Source organism: Corvus hawaiiensis, chromosome 15 (assembly GCF_020740725.1).
Source record: "Corvus hawaiiensis isolate bCorHaw1 chromosome 15, bCorHaw1.pri.cur, whole genome shotgun sequence".
NCBI lineage: Eukaryota > Metazoa > Chordata > Aves > Passeriformes > Corvidae > Corvus > Corvus hawaiiensis.
In genome coordinates, this window is record NC_063227.1 from 11,427,285 (window position 1) to 11,435,839 (window position 8,555).

General features: G+C 39.8%; 1 long non-coding RNA gene across 1 annotated transcript; it reads right to left on the minus strand.

Annotated features, from left to right (window-relative positions):
• Positions 1 to 1,613: 1,613 nt before the first annotated feature.
• LOC125333543 lies at positions 1,614 to 4,337 on the minus strand. The gene is made up of 3 exons (XR_007206900.1): positions 4,098 to 4,337; positions 2,939 to 3,079; positions 1,614 to 2,338 (listed from the first exon to the last, which is right to left on the minus strand). It is a non-coding gene; the product is annotated as an uncharacterized LOC125333543 (long non-coding RNA).
• Between the last annotated feature and the right edge of the window lie 4,218 nt (positions 4,338 to 8,555).

Genomic DNA, 8,555 nt, shown 5'->3' on the forward strand with positions numbered 1-8,555 from the left:
CTCTTATAATCCTAGCACTGCTATTCCTGAAGAGCACAGAGCATAAAACAAGAACTACATGTGCTCCAAACTCTGTTAACCTCTGCTAATGCAGGAAGTAAAACACTTCCAGAAGAACAAAATAGAAAGAAAAGAGATTTTGCTGTGCAGATGGACCCACTATAACGTAATGAGATGGAATAGTGAAAACATGCACTTTAGGTATGAGCTGAGCTTATGCAAAGTTGCATAATTGTAATTAGAGATGTCTTCTGCTTAATGAGTTAATTAAGCTCCAGTCTGGTCATTTCAGCACTTAGTAGCATTTGTCTGTGCTTGTCTTGTGAGGTTTAGCTTGGTGTGAGTGAGCAGTATTGTCCCCAGAGCAGGTACAGCACATTATAGTTTACACTTATAGCAGGTTTTAGCATGTTTTGGAAGGAAATGTGAGTTCTTAGCATGACCTGCGTTAATATTACAATCACTCAGCAATGGGTGGTTGAAAGGGGTTTGTTTTGATTAAGATTATAGAGTTTCTGCAAACTTTGTGATAAAATGCTGCCTTTGCTCCTACTTTTCAGTTTTATGCAGAAAGCTGGAGTGAAACATAAAATACTAGAAAAAAGTGATGCTTCTTAGCCTTGCCTCAATTTTAGCAGCTGTGCATCATTTACAGTTACTTGTGAGAGCTGATGTTTATGTACTTAAATATCTCCTCTGTGTGAGACAGGTTTCCTGGCTTATTTTGTTTCTCTGGATGCATTTTTGATTCCTTGGGAGCTGTGTCAGAAGGGTCCTGTTTGGAGAGGTGCCGTCTCATGTTTGCTCATTCAAAGGTCATTGTTTTACTCTTGCTAAACCTCCGGCAGTGACTAACAGCGTGGGCATGGCCTTGTGAGACAGCGTTCTCCAGGTTTCCTCTTTACTGCTCTCTTTGCTTGCTCTGGATAAGATTTATTAGTTTTAAGACTGACTGGATTAGCCACTGTCACACTGCTAATACCAGTGTCTGGATTTATCCTCGCTTTTCTGTCACCAAGATGGGAATCTCTTTGCTGTGCACCCTTTCATTTCTTGTAAAATCTTGTCTATCTGCTACAGTCATCACAAACCGGATGGTTCCTTGGACATAACTCAATTTCTTAATCCTATTGTTTATTTCAGTAGAGATGGGCTATGACTTCCCAAAAATACATCTATGCCAAGTATTTTTCACTTAAAAGTTACACAATGTCTATCTGGGCAGGTCCTCAAACTGCTTCATGCCCCAAAAGCCAGCTAAATGAAGCCATTTCATTTGGAATTCAGCATTTCATTTGGAATTCAGGGTATGTTTCCATACACTAGCAAGAGTGTTGTTTTCCTCTGACACTTCAAGTTCTAGAAAAATGTCATATTTTTATTTAGGAAAAGTGACTCGTAAACCCATTCTTCACTTCATAAAAAATACAGCTTTAGGCAATCTGAGAAGAAAAACCAAACAAATAAATCCAGCCTAAATTAGACAACCTTTGCTACCACCACTGTTTCTGTTTGATAATTATCATTATATTTCTATGGCAATAACCCAGAGACCTGCTCAGGGTTTTGTTTTGGCTTGTCACTGAGCCAACAACACTAATTCCTGACTCTACTACAAAATTTGAAGATACCATGGGTTGAAAATAAATTTGGAGTAATATTAAAATAAATATGATCTGCTCGCACACTGAATATATTAATTAAATAAAGAGTGTGTATCATGCAGGTATACTGTACTGCAATTATGTTGTAGAATTACAGGGAAACAATTGTTCTCAAACTTAATTATGCACATATTGAAAAGACAGCCTTCTCTCCTTTTTATTCCTGCTTTCAGATGATAAGTATTCGACAATTTTGTAAGTGCCTACAGAAGAGCACATCAATGGATCTGATGCTTAATCTGTATATTTTTTTATTTCACTTATATAGCCTTGACTTATACTCTAGTTATTATAGTGCATAACCTCCACAATATAATTAATACTTTTAAGTTCTTTTACTCATTATCACTTTGAATACTAGGACTGTGCACAAATATAAAAGGTCTCTATAAATTAAATAAATACATTAATACTTGCAATAAGGCATAAATATCTGATAATTCATACATGAAACATTCATGTTAACATTGTGGTGTCTCTTCCTGGTGCTCTGTCTTCCATCAGAACCAACTCTAGTGTTGGGTCTAGTTGTCTCCAAGTATTTGGGGTGCCAACACCTGTCATCAGGACTCCCAGCAGTTCTCGTGCACCTTCTGGAAGTAACTCATGAAGTGCTTCAGGGCTGTCTGTTGGGGCAGGTCTCTCATTGGACAGGATCTGGTGTTCTCAGGTTGCTGCAATAATGATAATAGCAACAGGTAATAGTCAAAATAATGGAGGAAATAAGAACATATTGCTGAGAAGCTGTCGGTGGTTGTTCAAGGGGATGTTTAATCAGAAGGAAAGACAGATCTGCACGAATGAACAGAGAGAAGACATTCGAGAATTAGGAATACTTCTTCCTGGTTGACTTTGCTTACTGAGGTGTGCCTTAGGGCCTTTTCTTATTAGTGTCCTGGATAATGACAAGTTCCAGAATTTGCCTACAGGTGATGCATCTTTTAGGAAACTCTAACTCCCATCCAGACTCTGTGAATTCAGGTATTTCCTGTAAAACCACTGCTGAGCAGCAGCCGTAATGCTCAACACTGTGAAACTAAGGCTATGCAGAGATGGCATCAAAATTTTGCTGTTGACTTTACTCGGCCAGGATGCTGAGATGATTAATTTCATGTTTTGAAAAAAAGTGAGTGGTACAATAACATAATTTCATATTTTTACCTAGGGTGTCCCTAATTCAGCCAGGGGACTTAGAACTAGATGAGCTTTAAGGTCCCTTCCAACCCAAACCATTCCATGATTCTATGACTAAAAATAATTCATGAGAAACTTACTGTATGTGTTTTCTTTAAAGTTGATGTTATGTGATCCATGTTTTTCTCCATCAGAGAAATATGGGCTCTTGCTGGATTACTCTTAAAGGAAAGTTTCAGCCCTTCTATGGTTCTTTCAAGTTGACAGGGAACATGACTGCACTAAAAAAAAATCAAGTAACAGCAAAATTATATTCTGCCAAATTAGTTGACTTTTATCTTTCAGTAAATTCAATAAGTATTTGCATGCATAGCAGAAACAGAAATTACCTATTGTCTATTTCTGTACAAACACAGAAAGAGGTACTTTCCTATGTTTTCTGGGGTTTGATTAAAAATCTACAGCAGGAGAGAAAAGAAACACATTTTTTAAATTGTTATAAAGGAAAATAGAGAAAAGAATTGTAAAAGCAGACTAAAATCCATTGGGGTTGCAGTTTTATCAAAACCATACTGACTAGCCCGAGGATGTTAGATCTGCCAAATCCCTCTCCCAGCTGTATCTCCCACACACGACAGAAGCACTGTACCCCTCTGTCTACATCTTAACCTTCTTTAAAGCTTCAAGCTCTAAACATTTTTTCCTCTAAAACAACAGGCTGGCTGTTCTTAATTATTTTTCATGAACCTTTTTCAGTTCACAGAACTTGAGAAATCTGCAGACCACAAACTGAAACCACTGATCAACAGGGTTGTGGGCAATAACTTCTTGTGCCAACAAATAGCTTCCTTCAGACACAAACTTTATGGTGCTTTATAACACTCAACTTGTTTGTTTGCCAAAAAGTGAGAACATTTTAGTGCTTCAAGTACTAACCCCATTTACCACCTTTGGTTCTAAATGACAGCAGGTGATGTTCAGGGTCTGCACTTCACGCAGTAATGTTGAGAACAGCTTCAGTAGTTATCTCTCTGCAAGAACTCCTGAGACTGCCTTCAGTAGGAGTATAACCAATTCCCAGAGACCATGGCCACAGAATTGGTTATTTATTTTCATAGCTTTCCAAACAAGTAAGTTCACTGAATTTGACAGAAATGCCCATGAACCATTAGCATATGTATTCCTTTTTAGTGAGATTCAGTCTTTTTTAGTAGTCTCTTTCCCTCAAGATCTGCTACAAAGCACCATCATTTTTCAAATAATTAACAACAGCAGAATAAAGAAGTTTGAAAGCCTTACCTGAAATTTCCCCTTGGGTACTGGAAGAAAGATCTAAAATTTTTAAAAAGAATATACTGTTAGAAAGTATTTCTCCTCTAAGTGACTGCCACATTGTTAAACATCTCTAACTACGTATCATCTTCATCAGGTTTTCTATTTCTGAACTTCCTTTGGGGAAACAACTACCGCACCAGCTTCTGAGGAAAGCTTGACACGCAGTGCCTCGAGCATCTCAACTTTAACAAACAAAACACAGGACATGCCAACTAGAGCTGAAACTAGCCTGGACTTCATTTTCTATTTCCATCAAAAGAACTGTAGGAAATGAAGAAAAAGAGATAACAACCCACCTCTTTGTTTGCTAGAGCCACTAGAGCCTTGAGGTTTGCTTGAAATTCTTCTATTGCACCTCCCATTGAGCCAGGTAAGCAGCAACTCACCAAGAAGATACAGAGCAACAGCATTTTGGGTTCAAGGAAAGCTGTGTTTGATTTATGCACCATACGCTGCCTATATATACCCACATACACCTTGAATATTAGATGAAAGGGAAAGTTTTCTCATATAGGAAAAGGCACAAGACCATAGTGGGAGTTATCATAGGCACTGTGGGATGCCTCATTGGGGACAGGTTGGGGGTTTCCTTCCTTCTGACATCAAGTAAGGGGAAAATACCTTTGTGGATAAGAGATGTCATTTTCTTACATGATATCAAAAACTCATCACAGGAAATAGGAGCATTCCTTCTGTAATACAGATCTTCGTGTGGTCCTATTCTTACTTTTGCATCACATAATCAGATGGAGATCTGAAAAGCTGTGTAGTTTTTACATCCTTTGTTCAGTGGGATTTTCTAACATGAACTGCAGTTCAAGGCTGAGTAAAAAATATCTGCAACATACACCTTCTTAGACAAACACAGACCCTAACACCACTTAATCAGTTTGGATTCTTTACCCTTCCTCCCTCACCCTCACTGTTTGGGGAAATACAGCGTAGAACACATGGCTGGAAAAGGCATGGGTTTAATTGACAGCCCAGCAGTGAAAGCATGGCAAGTATTAATGGCTGGAATTAGCTGTCCTGGCATCAGGTGAAAACCTTGTCCCTTAACGTAAGTGGAAAAACTCTATCTACTGAAAAAAACCAAAGTGCTTATAAATGGCTGAAATCTGCTTTCAGATGACTGGCAAGGGCTTGTGAGAGGGTAACACTCACTCATTAAAAGGTTACAATTTTCCAGCAGAATTGGACAAATCATTCAATGATGTGAGAAGAGTCATCTGGTTTTCCATAGCTACCTGCTTGAGAGGCCCAGAAGCAGAGAAGACCTTGTGCACATTGAATTATCAGTTTCTCAACACATAATTCACGAGCAGATCTGTTTTTGTTGGAAATACTGCTTAAATAAGTTTTTAAATACTGTTTATATATTATTGTCCTAGAATTCTGCAAGAAAAGCATAACTACGAGTTTAAAAAGCCATCTTGAAAGGATCTTTTGATCCTAACTGAAAAAGCTCCTGATAAAGCCTTTAACACTAAACTTACGGAACATCCTGTTGTCAGGCCACAGCCAAAGAAACACAAGAGATCCACAGATGAAAATGTCTGGCTCCTAGAAGAGCATGTAGAAATAATACAAGATATACTTCCATTCCTCCACAGAAATCAGCATCTGGCTGCTCTTATAGTAGTTTAGACTGGAAAGATAAAAGTGTGTAACCGCTATTTGTTCTTCTACCTAATGTTCCAAACAGATTGACAGATTTCTAGAAGGGATGACATGATAATAAACATTGCAGGAAAGAGTGACTGAGGTTGTCCCTTCTGCTCCTCAGCCTTTCATGCTCACACTCATATTCATAGATTTATAGACTTTGAAAAGCTGGTAACTGTGCTGGTGAAAGGAGAACCATCACAAGCGAAGAAATCATTCCCACTAAACCATCCCACAGCAGCATAAACACACACAATATTTAGAGAATAGATTTCATATTGGTGGGAAAATGGTGTGTGTGAAATAGAAAACTCTTACCAGAAACAGTGCCAATAACTGTCTCTAATCATCAGCTTTCGGAGAATATTCCAGAGGTCAGACTGGCTACAGAATCAGGGTATGACACATGCATCATCTAAAAGCAAAGTGGAAAAGCATTGCCATGGAGAAATCATTGTGCTGCTGAACAACTGAGTCATACCAAGGCAGCTACAGGGCAGGAGGTGAAACACAAATGGAGTATAATCTGGTGTCATCTCTCCAGAGAAGTTGTACTGGCTTCTCAAAGATGGGTGCGAACTTTGGCAATATTTTTACAGGCTGTTCTGCCAATATGGACACTAATTCCTTCTTGTCTCAAAATCTGAAGTGGCCATAGCACATGTTTTTTGAACCGTTTTTGCACTCATAAAAGGTAGGATTATCACCAAAGTAGAACTGTAGGGAAAGCCTGAATTGTTGGCCACAAAACCACCTGCTGGCTACCAGTTTCTGATTAGGTCCAGACTTACTTCACCTATCCTCTCTGTTACTCATTTTAATTGCAGATAATGCTGAGATTGAGCACAAAGGGCTGTATTCCAAAGTTTGCCTCTGTTACCTAACTATGAACTTGATCTGACACAAGAACTATTTGTGCTGTTTCCCTTCATGGAGAAAATACAGTAAGCACTAAAATATGCTGGCAAGTTATTAATCAGTTTTGGAGTTGGCTGAAAGTGTAGATAAATTAGATTCCCAACACTGTTGGCTTGTACAGTGAACCTGAGATGGCTCCCAGCTGGCCAGGGGCTGCTGGGTCAAGGTAAAGGGTGTGCATGGCACGTGCAGCCTGACCCTATGTTTGGTCCTGGCAGGCCTCCTGGTCCTCAGGAGCAGGATAACAAAGCTCCAGAGAAGCAGGAGGAAGGGGCAGTCCTCTGGCTTGGACTTTTTTCTAACTGGATGATGAATAGGGGATAGGAAGCAAAGAGGAAGAGGATGTGGAAGAAGACTGGAACAAGGGGGCAAGGAGCTCTGTTGGCCCTAGAGAGAAATGAACTTGAGAAGCCAAAGGGTGTGATCCCCTTTCCTACCTCTGATCATCTGGAACTTTGCTGCAGTCCCTAAAACCGCCTGTCTTGGTTTCAGCTGAGGTGGAGTTGATTTCTTCTCAGTATTTGGTACAATGCTGCGTTTTGGATTCAGAATGAGAATAATGTTGATAGTATACCAATGTTTTGGTTTTTTCTAAGTTGTTGTATCCTAAGTCAAGGAATATTTTTGATGTCTCATGGTCTGCTAGTGAGGAGGTACAGAAAAGAAACAGTGAAGGAGCACAGCTGGGACAGATGACCCAAACTGGCCAAAGGGATATTCCATACCGTGGAATCTTATGCCCAGTAGATAAACTGGGGGAGTTACCTGGAAAGGGTCTGGCATTGCTCAGCATGTGGTGAGCAATTTTATAGTGTTATAAATGAGGCTTGGACTTTTTTGGGTGGAATAAAAGTCTGCTCATTTATTAAAAAGAAAACCAGGAGCAGAGACCCGAGGTAAGCTCAAGTCCCACTCGACAACCCAGAAAAACAAACTGTGCATCACACAGAGCACTCCCTCGGACTCAGGTCCCTCAGGAAGACGGGGGGGCTGAGCCCCGGAGCAGTTCTTATAGTCTCTTTTGATGCTGTGATTGGTGCAGCTCAGATCCTCCCTCTGATGGCTCGTTGCTAGGATCCTCATTAGTGTTCAATTCTGTCAGTCTCTGGGGCGTGGAGTGATTGGTTTGCCCCTTAACCAATAATCCTTCAAAGTGTCTACATCATGATTATTGGGTTGTCTTAAGAACATTCTAGAGCATTCCCCTCCTTTCTATAGACCCACTACTTTCCCCCATTAGTGTCCCCATCTAGTGGGTACATGGCAACATTACACCCGTACAATCGCAATAACAATTAACTCATTAACTGCATACCCCCACTCCTCTAACAAGCAACTTTTAACTTCTTCTCAACCAAAAAAAAAAACTTTTTAACCATTTATTAAAATTGGGCATCAGTTATTTGGGGATTTTTTCCCCTATTTATTTTCATTATTATTATTTACAATTATTGTTGTATTTTGCTTTGTTTTCTATTATTAAACTGCTCTTATCTCAGCCTACAAGTTTTAGAGTTGATTCTTCTCCCCCTTCCACCAAGGATGGGGGGGAGGAGAGGGAGATCAAGCCAGTGGCTGTGTGGTGCCTCATCACCACAATATAAGAAAGACATTTAAGCTATTAGAGAGTGTCCAAACAAAGATAATGAGGATGCGGATGGGTCTGGAGAAGAAGACATATGAGGAATGGATGAAGGTACTTGGTCTGTTCAGCCTGCATGAGACTGAGGGGAGGTCTTGCACCAGGGTACAGCAGCAGACACTGACCTCTTCTCTGCAGTGACCAACAATAGGACTTGAGGTAATGGCCTGAAGTTGTGTCAGGGGAGGTTTAGATTT